This window comes from Sciurus vulgaris, assembly GCF_902686455.1.
Source record: "Sciurus vulgaris genome assembly, chromosome: 14".
Classification (NCBI taxonomy): Eukaryota; Metazoa; Chordata; class Mammalia; order Rodentia; family Sciuridae; genus Sciurus; species Sciurus vulgaris.
The window spans coordinates 97,329,220-97,344,187 of record NC_136475.1 but is presented as its reverse complement, the minus strand read 5'-3'; the positions used below and the strand labels follow the sequence as shown (position 1 = coordinate 97,344,187).

At 57.5% G+C, this 14,968-nt stretch overlaps 1 protein-coding gene across 1 annotated transcript in view; it reads left to right on the top strand.

Moving 5' to 3' along the window:
* The first annotated feature begins 4,915 nt into the window (after positions 1 to 4,915).
* The window catches only part of ALLC (allantoicase), a 43,946-nt gene continuing 33,893 nt past the window's right edge, over positions 4,916 to 14,968 (top strand). The window contains exon 1 of the mRNA XM_079110622.1: positions 4,916 to 5,025. The gene's annotated coding sequence lies outside the window, so the exon portion shown is untranslated. The remainder of the gene's footprint in view (positions 5,026 to 14,968) is intronic.

Below are 14,968 nucleotides of genomic sequence, written 5' to 3'. Positions count from 1 at the left end.
ACACTAGACAGGCCTGTGCTGCCAGTGCTGCCACCTCGGGAACGTGTGTGCGTGTTTGCAGTGACATGTCACTGGGACACACACAATGCATCCTGCACCCCAGTGGCCAGTCTGCTCCACTGGGGCTCTTCTCTCCAGGTTCTTTTTTTCTTTAAGTACATATTATACATACATTTTAGGTGATTCTTGTTTCTTCTCTCATTCCCTCTCTGTAGCATCAGGGAATGAACTCAGGGGCTCTCTACCACTAAACTATATGTTCAGCCTTTTTATTTTTAAATTTTCAGAGAGGGTCTTACTGAGTTGCACTGCTAGACTGGCCTGGAACTTGTGATCCTCTTGCCTCAGCCTCTCAAGTGGCTGTGATCACAGGCCTGCTCCACCACACCTGGCTGTATATACATGCTTATTACTGTTGGAAGAGCAGAGGAACAGATCGCAGTGAGCATTGTCCCTCCTGGCCTTTTATCAGTCACATCGTGCTGTTCAAACGAGGCCACAGGGACCTGGCCTGCTGTCCCTCCCTGCAGAGTTGACCTCCTGGGCACAGGGACTGGCCTGCTGTCCCTCCCTGCAGCGCTGACCTCCTGGGCACAGGGACTGGCCTGCTCTCCCTCCCTACAGTGCTGACCTCCTGGGCACAGGGACCTGGCCTGCTGTCCCTCCCTACAGTGCTGACCTCCTGGGCACAGGGACTGGCCTGCTGTCCCTCCCTGCAGTGCTGACCTCCTGGGCACAGGGACTGGCCTGCTGTCCCTCCCTGCAGTGCTGACCTCCTGGGCACAGGGGCCTGGCCTGCTGTCCCTCCCTGCAGTGCTGACCTCCTGGGCACAGGACTGGCCTGCTCTCCCTCCCTGTCATGCTGGAGTTGTTTCTTCATCTCTACTCTTGCGGACGATGCTGCACTTGCATCCCAGATCATGCCTTCACATGCATGTGGGGACAGTGCGTTTCGAGCCCCACACACCTGCACACAGAGTGCTAAGCAGCAGGGACTTGCTGAGGCCCAGCGAGAGTCAGAACGGACGATGGCCCCATGGTCTCCCCGGGTTGCTCAGCCTCGCCCAGGACATTCTCCACATCCGTCCTGTGCATTCTCGTTTTCCTCTGCGTGTGTACTCACAACCCACCAAGAGATTCCTCTTGGGCTTCAACCCTTTCTCTACCTCTCATGCCTGAATGTATCGCAGGAGGCTGGAGGGCTTCCCGGGCAGGCTTAGGGGACAGGGAAGGGGCAGAAGCAGCAGAGCCCTGCCTCAGGTTCCTGCTGGAGCCCCACGGCCTGCTCACTGGGACCAGAGCGGTGCCTGGGGTGCGTGCGGACTGGGGCCTGGGCAGGAGGGAGCCATGTGTGGTGCCGGGTTGGGGTTGCGGCTGGGGCTGCTGTGAGCTGTGTTGGACCTGGTCAAAGTGCACTTACACGATCACAATTGTTAGGACAGCTGGGCTCCGAGTCAGATGTTTTGCCCTGAGTGAATCCCTGCGAGGGTTGGGGGGACCCATTGTGCAGGCTTGGGTGGTGTCTGCAGAGTCGGGCAACGGCTGGGCCGAGGGGAGTGCCAGGATTCACTAGATGCCCACGGGTGTGACCAGAGGCTGGTGTACTATTGGGTTCACAACTTTCTGTGACATGTAGCTGAGGAAGTCGTGGAACAGGGTGGCCACAGCCTGGGCAGGTGGCCGGGAGAGGCAGGAGCGTCCAGACTGGTGGCTGCTGGGAAGACTGTCCAAGAGCCACGTGACTCCAGGAGAAGAGGAGCTGGCCAGTGAGTTCCACTGGTTCCACTCTCCCTGTGCTTCACCTGGATGAGGCTTCTGCACTGGGCTGCCAGGCGCCAGGGACCCCAGGGGCATGTGCCATGTCCCTCTACCTGGGGCTTCTCTTTGTTGTCAAGGGGCAGAGGGGCGGTATCTTCCTGACCATCTTCTGTTTGCCTGGTTAGCTGGCCACTGCCCCTGCGGGAACCCACGCTCACTGTTGCATGGGGTAGGAAACCCCTGGGAGTGAGGCCAGAGCACTCTCTAAACCGCCACCTCGCAGGGTCTCAGGAGTCCTCCTTCCCCACCCACTGCAGGCTCTTCGCTCTTCCTGAATCTCTCCCTCCGTCTCTTACTGATCTTCTTGCTCCCCTACATGGGCACACGTGGACTCATGTGCACATGCACAGTCATACACACGCACACATGGGCACACATAAAGAATTTCTGCAAACATGGAACATCTGTGCAGTCGGCTGCCAGTGCCCCTCTCCCCACGCCAGCCCACAGCCTCCACCCTCCTCCTGGGGCCAGCAGCCTGCCTGCTCAGAGCGCCCCTGACCCTGCCACCGGCAGCCACTGACATCTCTGGTCTGCACCGTGTATGCGTGGACACTGGGTGGGGGAGTGGGCATCTGCTTGCCTGTAAGCAGGAAAACCTGGGTCTGGCAGGTTTATACAGACAGGGAATTTGTTGAAAGCTTTCTGGGAATTGACAGGAAGGATGGGAGGACCGTCTTGGTGCTCTGTGGCGGGAACAAAGCCCGTGAATCACGCTGCCGACGGGCCTGCACAGTACCCTGCTGTTGCAGCTGCAGATGCTGTTGCTAGGCTGCAGGATGCTGTTGCTAGGCTGCAGATACTGTTGCCAGGCTGCTGCTGCTATTGCCATGGAAGCTGGTGAGCTGCCATGCCTACATGTCTGAGCTTACCACTCAGAGCCTGGGGTGTCTGTCTGGGTGTCTGGAGCTGGGGCTATGTTAGGCGTCTATGCAGGTTGTGCACTGCACAAATCCAGAGAGCTACCTGTGGTGGCTCTGCATCTGCCTGTGCCCTAGAAACAAGGAGCTGGGGGAGCGTGCATTTCCATGTCCATGGTGGAAGGAAAATCCCGCTTCCCAAGGACGGCGAGACCCAAGCAACCTATTAGTTACTTCACACCGAATAACAAATCTCCCAGGTTCAGAGCAAAACAGTACTGCTTATTTTGGTACAGATTCGGGGTCAGCAATTGCACTGGGGCCCGTTGGTAGTTCTGCTCTTGTTGGGCTCACACCTGTGACTCCACTGACATTTGAAAGGCCTTGAGTGGAGCAGGAGACAAGACAGGGTGAGGGGGTGCAGGAGGCTCCGGGGGCAGAGCCAAACCAGCCTCCAGCCTTCAGGGGTCTGTGCCCTGGCGAGCGAGCCGGTGGAGGCTGGGGTCATGGGGACAGACAAGCCAGGAGAGGAGGGAGGGGTGGGAGACAGACTCTTCCATCCTGGACACCTGTCACTCTTGCTGTGCCCTTCCCTAGAAGTGGCTCTCCAGCCTCAGTCCACACCCAGAAAGGAGCGCAGGAGAGCCCAGGCCCAGGAGATGGGTCTCTGGGCCCTCCTGCCTCTTGCTTGCTGTGTGTGTCCCATGTCCTTTGAGGGTGGGTAAGGGTTTGCTGTAGTTTGAATCTGGACTGTCCCCAAAGACCCATGTGTTAATGACTTGGTCCCCAAGGTGGTGCTATTGGGAGGTGGGGCAGCCTCTAGGAGGCAGGGCCTGGTGGGAGGGCTCGGGTGTAGGGGGGTGTCCTCAAGGGGGGGACCTGGCCTCTGCCTCCTTTTGCACCAGGCCAGGTAAGCAGCTTGCTCCTCTGCATCACCTGCACCTAGCAGTGTGCAGGTGCCTCTCTCTCGCCAGGCGTGTGCTCAGAACTGCAGGGGCTTGGAGGGCAGGGACCCCTGAGTGTGCGGCAGGCGGCGAGGCAGAACTCCGCTTGGGTGGTGTCCTCCAGGGTCCTGGGCTTCTGCAGATTACTGTGTGTGTGTTGGGTGCTGAGGGTCCTTGGCCTTCCTCAAATTCCCCTGGGGAACCATCTCTGGTGGGCAGGGACACTGCTGCATGCTCAGTGATTGCTGGACGAGCAATGGGGGTCTCCCAGAGATAGACCTTAAACTCAGGCACTGGCTGGGAAGAGAATTTCAGGCCCCGCCCAGGGTGGGAGGTGGTTTTGCTGTGCCTGGCACCCAGTCTTGTTCGCGGGCGGGAGCAGGCCTGGCTCCAGCCTTGCTGGAGAGGGCGGCTCGGCTTCTTCAGGGAGGGGCTGCTCCTCCAGTTCCATCTCTTATGACATCACAGGCTGGGCCATCTCTGCAAGGCTCTTCTCTAGCCCCGGCCCCTATAAATTCTCTCCGAGCTGGCACCAGGCACCATGGGACCCTGGCTGGCTCGTGAGGAGCAAGAAATCCAATGCTGAATGCTGGGCTTTGAACTTCTGGGCGAGGTTGGACTGTGTACCTTTTACACCATTTATGAGTAACGGGCCATTTAAACGCTGGCATTGTAAAGAGGATAGGGTGACAGCAGAGGTGGATCTCACAATGAACATCTGACACTTCGGAAAGGTAGGGCAGGTGGTGGCAGGTGGTCCTTGGGTGCTGGTTGTTGATATTGGGCAGGGAACACAGAGAAGGGTCCAACTCTGGGCTCTGCTTGACATGGTTTTAAGTCATGTGACTTTGGTCTTTGAAAAAAAATCCCCCAAATTGAGCTTCTAGTGAAATAACCCTGTATTAAAACAAAAGCCACATATTAAACCAAACTTAAATCTGTTGCAACAGTGCCCGGTAACCTTGACCTTGGGTTCCTACAAATCTCCACTTGAGCTCCTTTAGTTTGGGCCCTGACTTGAGCAGACTCCTTCCTTTATTTCACCCACATCTCACGATTTGGTCAGAGGTTCCTCTGGGCCTGTTGGTAGCGACGGTCCCTGCTGGTTCCCCCCAATAGGGCTGAGTCAGGGGCCCGCAGGCCTCCATGCCTGTGGAGCAAGGCCCCTCCCAGCTTCCCAAGCCCACCTGGGTGCACCTTCTCCACTTTTAAGGCGAAAGGAACAAGAAGAGCACGAAGCGCCTTCCGTGAGCTTGGAGCCTGTGCTTTCTCCATCGGAAGAAGAGGCTGCCTTGTCTCTCGACGTGCCTGGCTGGCCCCGGGGGTCCTGTGGGAGGAGCTCCAGCACACTCAGGGACTCGGAGGCTGGCACTCTGCCTGGCCTCAGCTGCAGCACAGGCCAGGTTTGGAAGGGTTTTCCTGGGCCGGGTGGGTGGGGGCAGAGCGCTTGCCTGGCCCGTGTGAGGCTCCCCCAGCACGAGCCAGGAGGTGGAGGGTCCTCTCCGCTGTCTTCACTCACAGCGAGGGAGGCCTCCCCTGGTCGCGCCCCTCCGAGGAGGGTTTCAGCGCTGGAGTCAGAGGCTGGTCTGACGTGTGGGTCCCCTCTCTGAGGAGAGGTGGGCATTGCAAGCCCTGCTGGGGTTGGCTGGCTCCTCTCCGCTTCTCTCCAGGAACCTGGCTGTATCAATGGAAATGATCAGCACCACGAGGGAGAATTTGGGGAGCCCACAGTATGCAAGTCAGGGAGCCGTGACCACCCACCAGGACAGGGTGGCCAGAGGATGGTCTTCAGGGACCTCCAGGGTGTTCGCTTGGCACCCAGGGTGTGCGGGGGGCAGGGACTGTATCCCCGTGGTTCAGGCTCAGGGACCCAGGACACTGGTCCTGCACCTGTAAAATGAATGAAAGCTGCCCAGTCTGGACGGGCAGCTCGTCTCTCCAGAAGCCCAGGGCTCTGGCCCCCTCAGGGCTGTGGGGTAGTGATGGCCCCTCTGGGGTGAGTCTGGCCGTCGTGTGTGGCTGTGTGTCTTCTGCTGTGCTGCTCAAGGCCTCAGTATCTTAACGACACAGTTCAATCATCTTAAGTCTGCAGTTTGAGGTTCAGGTGGCTTGAATCGTTCCCTGCGTTGGGTTTCACGAGGCTGAGGTCTGGTCAGGCCGGCTAGGCTCCTCCTAGGAGGTGCTGGGGTGTGGGTCTGAGGCTCTGTTTCCTTGCTGACCATCAGATGGGGCTGCCGGACTCCCCAGCCTCTCCCTGCTCTGTGTGGGGCCCCACGTCTCCCAGCCAGCCTCTGCTGCAGGTCCCTCTCTCAAGCATGATTCAAAGTCAGTTTTGGCCTCCCGTTTGCTGCACTGCTGCTTCCAGCCAGAGGAAGTCCTCAGCTTCCAAGGTCACGGGGTTGGAGTGCCCATCTCCTGGGGTGATCGATACTGGCCTATCTCGGGTCAGTGGCCTCAATTAAAGGTGCAGTTCCCCTTGCCACACAGGGGACACGGGTTGCAGGGAGTCTTCCCACCACAGTGTCGGGTGTGCTGCCCACCCAGGCCTCCCCACGCCATGCCAGGAGGGTCTTGGTTTCTCCCTCCTCTGGTTGTGAACTCGTGTGTGCGTGTCCTATTCATTTGCATCACCCCCACGGAGTGGGAAGCACACACAGAGGTGTGGGTGGACACAGGCGCAGTCTCTGCCCACGCCCTGGCCTCTGTCTCAGGAGTCAGGACCACCATGCGTCTGCTGGGTCCTAGAGCAGCTCACTTTGCACCCTCCTCACGGGCCCTCTGCGCCTCTGCAGAGCCCCCTGCCACTCTTCCTCAATTCTCTGAAGGCAGAGGGGGTTCAGTTTATTTTTGCATCCTCCTCAGTTTTCAGCATGGGCTCCCAGCAGAATCGGCTGATTCTACTGAGGGCTTCAGTAGACCCCACCCTTAGGGCAGGAGCGCTTAGGGACTGACCTGGCCTGTCTGCAGAAGCACCTGTGGTTGCTGGCCAGGTGCTGTGTCCAAGGGTGGGCTCGGCAGCAGTGAACCTCTCCTCCAGGGCTGTAGCAATACGAGCTCTTTAACGGGAAAAGGAACGGAGGCTCCAAGGAGCCAGGGCACTTTAGGTCAGTGCAGCGACTCTGGCTTCGGGGTCCTGCCTGCTCCGTCGGAACTTGCTGCGGCGGGCGGTGCCCCCTGGTGGCCGCGTGGGGAAGGCGGCTCCGCGGAGATGCTTTCCCACCCACCTTCACTTCCAGATGGCTGGGCCCTTTCTTGGGCTGGTCCCCTGTTCTCCTGTGGTGCCACCAGGTGGGGAGAAGGCCACACGTGGCTCTGCCACTGTGAGAGTGTGAAATGAGCCCCTTGCTCTTTGGAGTCTCTGTTTTCTCAATGGGGCAAATTACAGATGCTCAGATTTTGCATCACCTGGGGCGGGGCCTGACACCAGGCCTGGGGAGGGGGCCTGGTGCACTTCCCGTGAACATGCGGAGACCTCGGTTCCATCTTCCTGGCTCCTGGAGGGATGACCTCGAAGCGTGTGTGGCAGGAGATCCAGAGTGAGGAAAGAAACCATTCGAGCTATGCATTTTCATTTTTAACTTAATAAATACACAACAAATTGCACAGATCATTAAAGAGCGACTGCACACTGGGGTGCAGCTGCTGTAGCGGAGGCTGTGGATCAGGGAAGACTGGAGCCCTGGTCTATAGATACTGGCTATAGTGCTGCTCTAACTCTATATTCTGAAAGGTCCCAGGCACCTGGGGGCCAGGCTCTTTGTCACTGTGGACACCTGGGTGAGAGGTGCCCAGTAACCAGCACCCAAGAGGTCTACCTTGCTGCCCTGAGGATAGCACTGTCCCTTCAGTTGACCAGTTTTACCCTGTTTTCTTCCCAAGGAGCCCCTCCTGGGGCCTGCTGTGTTTTGGGGTGTCTGAGCCAAAACTTTGATGGTGCTGCATCACTGGCTCACACACCTGAGTTTTGCAGACTCTTATCACACCTGGAAGTAACCAGGGCCCTGGCTGGGGTCTGGAACTTTCCGGGTGTAGGTCATGGCCCAGGACCTTGACTCCAGCACATGGGGCATGAGGCATGAATCTCTGAAGGGGCCATTTTTCTTATCATGGCATCTGCCAACAGCATGGGGGCCGCAGGTCCTGGTTCCCCAGCTGGAAAGTGCAACGGGAATCCTGGGTCACTTCCTGGAGAGGAAGGGGCATCAGTGTCCCTGGGTCTCCAGCTGGGCTTTTCCAGGACACCAGCGGCTGTTGTGGCCAGGGTGGGAGGCTGGCCTGACCCTGCCTTGCTCCTCGCTCCTCGCTCCTCTGGAGGCCACGTCCAAGGCTGCAGGCTGATTTTCAGGGGTTCAGACCCCGGCTGGAGGAGCAGTGGTACTGCTTGAGGCAGCTGTGCAGTGGCCAGAGGGAGGGCGTTAGGCAAAGGGCTGGCCAGGCAGGTGAAGGCAGGGGAGCGGTGAGACACGCTGGTGGGAGGAGGCGGGCCCTTCCTGCTGGGGCCAGGAGGAGCCTCCCATGGTGGCTTGGCAGTGCCTCCTTCCCTCCGCCCAGGCCTCATGGTCACCTGGCCACATGTCTCGTCCAGCGAGTCCAATGAAGACTTGGCTCTCAAATGAGGTTTCAAGGTCTTTATTTTTATGGGAGAGCTTCTGAGCCGAGTGCCTGGTTCTTCCTCCTCCTCCACCGCCGCCGTCTTCCTCTTCTCCTCTTGTCGTGCAGCTCTCTCTCTCCTTCTTCCCTTGTCGTGCAGCTCTCTCTCTCCTTCTCCCCTTGTCGCGCAGCTCTCTCTCTCCTTCTCCCCTTGTCGCGCAGCTCTCTCTCTCCTTCTCCCCTTGTCGTGCAGCTCTCTCTCTCCTTCTCCCCTTGTCGTGCAGCTCTCTCTCTCCTTCTCCCCTTGTCGTGCAGCTCTCTCTCTCCTTCTCCCCTTGTCGTGCAGCTCTCTCTCTCCTTCTCCCCTTGTCGTGCAGCTCTCTCTCTCCTTCTCCCCTTGTCGTGCAGCTCTCTCTCTCCTTCTCCCCTTGTCGTGCAGCTCTCTCTCTCCTTCTCCCCTTGTCGTGCAGCTCTCTCTCTCCTTCTCCCCTTGTCGTGCAGCTCTCTCTCTCCGTCTTCCCTTGTCGTGCAGCTCTCTCTCTCCTTCTCCCCTTGTCGTGCAGCTCTCTCTCTCCTTCTCCCCTTGTCGTGCAGCTCTCTCTCTCCTTCTCCCCTTGTCGTGCAGCTCTCTCTCTCCTTCTCCCCTTGTCGTGCAGCTCTCTCTCTCCTTCTCCCCTTGTCGTGCAGCTCTCTCTCTCCTTCTCCCCTTGTCGTGCAGCTCTCTCTCTCCGTCTTCCCTTGTCGTGCAGCTCTCTCTCTCCTTCTCCCCTTGTCGTGCAGCTCTCTCTCTCCTTCTCTTGGCGTGCAGCTCTCTCTCTCCTTCTTCCCTTGTCGTGCAGCTCTCTCTCTCCTTCTCTTGTCGTGCAGCTCTCTCTCTCCTTCTCCCCTTGTCGTGCAGCTCTCTCTCTCCGTCTTCCCTTGTCGTGCAGCTCTCTCTCTCCTTCTTCCCTTGTCGCGCAGCTCTCTCTCTCCTTCTCTTGTCGTGCAGCTCTCTCTCTCCTTCTCCCCTTGTCGTGCAGCTCTCTCTCTCCTTCTTCCCTTGTCGTGCAGCTCTCTCTCTCCTTCTCTTGTCGTGCAGCTCTCTCTCTCCTTCTTCCCTTGTCGTGCAGCTCTCTCTCTCCTTCTTCCCTTGTCGTGCAGCTCTCTCTCTCCTTCTCCTCTTGTCGTGCAGCTCTCTCTCTCCTTCTTCCCTTGTCGTGCAGCTCTCTCTCTCCTTCTCCTCTTGTCGTGCAGCTCTCTCTCTCCTTCTCCTCTTGTCGCGCAGCTCTCTCTCTCCTTCTCCTCTTGTCGTGCAGCTCTCTCTCTCCTTCTTCCCTTGTCGTGCAGCTCTCTCTCTCCTTCTCCTCTTGTCGTGCAGCTCTCCCTCTCCTTCTCCTCTTGTCGTGCAGCTCTCTCTCTCCTTCTCCCCTTGTCGTGCAGCTCTCCCTCTCCTTCTCCTCTTGTCGTGCAGCTCTCTCTCTCCTTCTTCCCTTGTCGTGCAGCTGTCTCTCTCCTTCTCCTCTTGTCGTGCAGCTCTCTCTCTCCTTCTTCCCTTGTCGCGCAGCTCTCTCTCTCCTTCTCCCCTTGTCGTGCAGCTCTCTCTCTCCTTCTCCTCTTGTCGCGCAGCTCTCTCTCTCCTTCTTCCCTTGTCGCGCAGCTCTCTCTCTCCTTCTCCCCTTGTCGTGCAGCTCTCTCTCTCTTTCTCCCCTTGTCGTGCAGCTCTCTCTCTCCTTCTCCTCTTGTCGTGCAGCTCTCTCTCTCCTTCTCCTCTTGTCGTGCAGCTCTCTCTCTCCTTCTTCCCTTGTCGTGCAGCTCTCTCTCTCCTTCTCCTCTTGTCGTGCAGCTCTCTCTCTTCTTCTCCTCTTGTCGCGCAGCTCTCTCTCTCCTTCTCCTCTTGTTGCGTAGCTCTCTCTCTCCTTCTCCTCTTGTCGCGCAGCTCTCTCTCTCCTTCTCTTGTCGTGCAGCTCTCTCTCTCCTTCTTCCCTTGTCGTGCAGCTCTCTCTCTCCTTCTCCTCTTGTCGTGCAGCTCTCTCCTTCTCCTCTTGTCGTGCAGCTCTCTCTCTCCTTCTTCCCTTGTCGTGCAGCTCTCTCTCTCCTTCTCCCCTTGTCGTGCAGCTCTCTCTCTCCTTCTCCCCTTGTCGTGCAGCTCTCTCTCTCCTTCTCCCCTTGTCGTGCAGCTCTCTCTCTCCTTCTCCCCTTGTCGTGCAGCTCTCTCTCTCCTTCTCCCCTTGTCGTGCAGCTCTCTCTCTCCTTCTCCCCTTGTCGTGCAGCTCTCTCTCTCCGTCTTCCCTTGTCGTGCAGCTCTCTCTCTCCTTCTCCCCTTGTCGTGCAGCTCTCTCTCTCCTTCTCTTGGCGTGCAGCTCTCTCTCTCCTTCTTCCCTTGTCGTGCAGCTCTCTCTTTCCTTCTCTTGTCGTGCAGCTCTCTCTCTCCTTCTCCCCTTGTCGTGCAGCTCTCTCTCTCCGTCTTCCCTTGTCGTGCAGCTCTCTCTCTCCTTCTTCCCTTGTCGCGCAGCTCTCTCTCTCCTTCTCTTGTCGTGCAGCTCTCTCTCTCCTTCTCCCCTTGTCGTGCAGCTCTCTCTCTCCTTCTTCCCTTGTCGTGCAGCTCTCTCTCTCCTTCTCTTGTCGTGCAGCTCTCTCTCTCCTTCTTCCCTTGTCGTGCAGCTCTCTCTCTCCTTCTTCCCTTGTCGTGCAGCTCTCTCTCTCCTTCTCCTCTTGTCGTGCAGCTCTCTCTCTCCTTCTTCCCTTGTCGTGCAGCTCTCTCTCTCCTTCTCCTCTTGTCGTGCAGCTCTCTCTCTCCTTCTCCTCTTGTCGCGCAGCTCTCTCTCTCCTTCTCCTCTTGTCGTGCAGCTCTCTCTCTCCTTCTTCCCTTGTCGTGCAGCTCTCTCTCTCCTTCTCCTCTTGTCGTGCAGCTCTCCCTCTCCTTCTCCTCTTGTCGTGCAGCTCTCTCTCTCCTTCTCCCCTTGTCGTGCAGCTCTCCCTCTCCTTCTCCTCTTGTCGTGCAGCTCTCTCTCTCCTTCTTCCCTTGTCGTGCAGCTGTCTCTCTCCTTCTTCCCTTGTCGCGCAGCTCTCTCTCTCCTTCTCCCCTTGTCGTGCAGCTCTCTCTCTCTTTCTCCCCTTGTCGTGCAGCTCTCTCTCTCCTTCTCCTCTTGTCGTGCAGCTCTCTCTCTCCTTCTCCTCTTGTCGTGCAGCTCTCTCTCTCCTTCTTCCCTTGTCGTGCAGCTCTCTCTCTCCTTCTCCTCTTGTCGCGCAGCTCTCTCTCTCCTTCTCCTCTTGTCGTGCAGCTCTCTCTCTCCTTCTTCCCTTGTCGTGCAGCTCTCTCTCTCCTTCTCCTCTTGTCGTGCAGCTCTCTCTCTCCTTCTCCTCTTGTCGTGCAGCTCTCTCTCTCCTTCTCCTCTTGTCGTGCAGCTCTCTCTCTCCTTCTCCTCTTGTCGCGCAGCTCTCTCTCTCCTTCTTCCCTTGTCGCGCAGCTCTCTCTCTCCTTCTCCCCTTGTCGTGCAGCTCTCTCTCTCTTTCTCCCCTTGTCATGCAGCTCTCTCTCTCCTTCTCCTCTTGTCGTGCAGCTCTCTCTCTCCTTCTCCTCTTGTCGTGCAGCTCTCTCTCTCCTTCTTCCCTTGTCGTGCAGCTCTCTCTCTCCTTCTCCTCTTGTCGTGCAGCTCTCTCTCTTCTTCTCCTCTTGTCGCGCAGCTCTCTCTCTCCTTCTCCTCTTGTTGCGTAGCTCTCTCTCTCCTTCTCCTCTTGTCGCGCAGCTCTCTCTCTCCTTCTCTTGTCGTGCAGCTCTCTCTCTCCTTCTTCCCTTGTCGTGCAGCTCTCTCTCTCCTTCTTCCCTTGTCGTGCAGCTCTCTCTCTCCTTCTTCCCTTGTCGTGCAGCTCTCTCTCTCCTTCTCCTCTTGTCGTGCAGCTCTCTCTCTCCTTCTTCCCTTGTCGTGCAGCTCTCTCTCTCCTTCTTCCCTTGTCGTGCAGCTCTCTCTCTCCTTCTCCTCTTGTCGTGCAGCTCTCTCCTTCTCCTCTTGTCGTGCAGCTCTCTCTCTCCTTCTTCCCTTGTCGTGCAGCTCTCTCTCTCCTTCTCCTCTTGTCGTGCAGCTCTCTCTCTCCTTCTTCCCTTGTCGCGCAGCTCTCTCTCTCCTTCTCCCCTTGTCGTGCAGCTCTCTCTCTCCTTCTCCTCTTGTCGTGCAGCTCTCTCTCTCCTTCTTCCCTTGTCGCGCAGCTGTCTCTCTCCTTCTCCTCTTGTCGTGCAGCTCTCTCTCTCCTTCTCCTCTTGTCGTGCAGCTCTCTCTCTCCTTCTCCTCAGGTCGCGCAGCTCTCTCTCTCCTTCTCCTCTTGTCGTGCAGCTCTCTCTCTCCTTCTCTTGTCGTGCAGCTCTCTCTCTCCTTCTTCCCTTGTCGTGCAGCTCTCTCTCTCCTTCTTCCCTTGTCGTGCAGCTCTCTCTCTCCTTCTTCCCTTGTCGTGCAGCTCTCTCTCTCCTTCTCCTCTTGTCGTGCAGCTCTCTCTCTCCTTCTCCTCTTGTCGTGCAGCTCTCTCTCTCCTTCTTCCCTTGTCGTGCAGCTCTCTCTCTCCTTCTCCTCTTGTCGTGCAGCTCTCTCTCTCCTTCTCCTCTTGTCGCGCAGCTCTCTCTCTCCTTCTCCTCTTGTCGCGCAGCTCTCTCTCTCCTTCTCCTCTTGTCGCGCAGCTCTCTCTCTCCTTCTCTTGTCGTGCAGCTCTCTCTCTCCTTCTCTTGTCGTGCAGCTCTCTCTCTCCTTCTTCCCTTGTCGTGCAGCTCTCTCTCTCCTTCTTCCCTTGTCGTGCAGCTCTCTCTCTCCTTCTCCCCTTGTCGTGCAGCTCTCTCTCTCCTTCTCTTGTCGTGCAGCTCTCTCTCTCCTTCTCCCCTTGTCGTGCAGCTCTCTCTCTCCTTCTCCTCTTGTCGTGCAGCTCTCTCTCTCCTTCTTCCCTTGTCGTGCAGCTCTCTCTCTCCTTCTTCCCTTGTCGTGCAGCTCTCTCTCTCCTTCTTCCCTTGTCGTGCAGCTCTCTCTCTCCTTCTCCTGTCGTGCAGCTCTCTCTCTCCTTCTCCCCTTGTCGTGCAGCTCTCTCTCTCCTTCTCCTCTTGTCGTGCAGCTCTCTCTCTCCTTCTTCCCTTGTCGTGCAGCTCTCTCTCTCCTTCTCCCCTTGTCGTGCAGCTCTCTCTCTCCTTCTCCCCTTGTCGTGCAGCTCTCTCTCTCCTTCTCTTGTCGTGCAGCTCTCTCTCTCCTTCTTCCCTTGTCGTGCAGCTCTCTCTCTCCTTCTCCCCTTGTCGTGCAGCTCTCTCTCTCCTTCTCCTCTTGTCGTGCAGCTCTCTCTCTCCTTCTTCCCTTGTCGCGCAGCTCTCTCTCTCCTTCTCCCCTTGTCGTGCAGCTCTCTCTCTCCTTCTCCCCTTGTCGTGCAGCTCTCTCTCTCCGTCTTCCCTTGTCGTGCAGCTCTCTCTCTCCTTCTCTTGGCGTGCAGCTCTCTCTCTCCTTCTTCCCTTGTCGTGCAGCTCTCTCTTTCCTTCTCTTGTCGTGCAGCTCTCTCTCTCCTTCTCTTGTCGTGCAGCTCTCTCTCTCCTTCTCCCCTTGTCGTGCAGCTCTCTCTCTCCTTCTTCCCTTGTCGTGCAGCTCTCTCTCTCCATCTCTTGTCGTGCAGCTCTCTCTCTCCTTCTTCCCTTGTCGTGCAGCTCTCTCTCTCCTTCTCTTGTCGTGCAGCTCTCTCTCTCCTTCTCCTCTTGTCGTGCAGCTCTCTCTCTCCTTCTTCCCTTGTCGTGCAGCTCTCTCTCTCCTTCTCCTCTTGTCGTGCAGCTCTCTCTCTCCTTCTCCTCTTGTCGTGCAGCTCTCTCTCTCCTTCTTCCCTTGTCGTGCAGCTCTCTCTCTCCTTCTCCTCTTGTCGCGCAGCTCTCTCTCTCCTTCTCCTCTTGTCGTGCAGCTCTCTCTCTCCTTCTTCCCTTGTCGTGCAGCTCTCTCTCTCCTTCTCCTCTTGTCGCGCAGCTCTCTCTCTCCTTCTCCTCTTGTCGCGCAGCTCTCTCTCTCCTTCTCCTCTTGTCGTGCAGCTCTCTCTCTCCTTCTTCCCTTGTCGTGCAGCTCTCTCTCTCCTTCTTCCCTTGTCGTGCAGCTCTCTCTCTCCTTCTCCTCTTGTCGTGCAGCTCTCTCTCTCCTTCTCCTCTTGTCGCGCAGCTCTCTCTCTCCTTCTCCTCTTGTCGTGCAGCTCTCTCTCTCCTTCTCCCCTTGTCGTGCAGCTCTCCCTCTCCTTCTCCTCTTGTCGTGCAGCTCTCTCTCTCCTTCTCCCCTTGTCGTGCAGCTCTCCCTCTCCTTCTCCTCTTGTCGTGCAGCTCTCTATCTCCTTCTTCCCTTGTCGTGCAGCTGTCTCTCTCCTTCTCCTCTTGTCGTGCAGCTCTCTCTCTCCTTCTTCCCTTGTCGCGCAGCTCTCTCTCTCCTTCTCCCCTTGTCGTGCAGCTCTCTCTCTCCTTCTCCCCTTGTCGTGCAGCTCTCTCTCTCCTTCTTCCCTTGTCGCGCAGCTCTCTCTCTCCTTCTCCCCTTGTCGTGCAGCTCTCTCTCTCCTTCTCCCCTTGTCGTGCAGCTCTCTCTCTCCTTCTCCTCTTGTCGTGCAGCTCTCTCTCTCCTTCTCCCCTTGTCGTGCAGCTCTCTCTCTCCTTCTTCCCTTGTCGTGCAGCTCTCTCTCTCCTTCTCCTCTTGTCGTGCAGCTCTCTCTCTTCTTCTCCTCTTGTCGCGCAGCTCTCTCTCTCCTTCTCCTCTTGTTGCGTAGCTCTCTCTCTCCTTCTCCTCTTGTCGCGCAGCT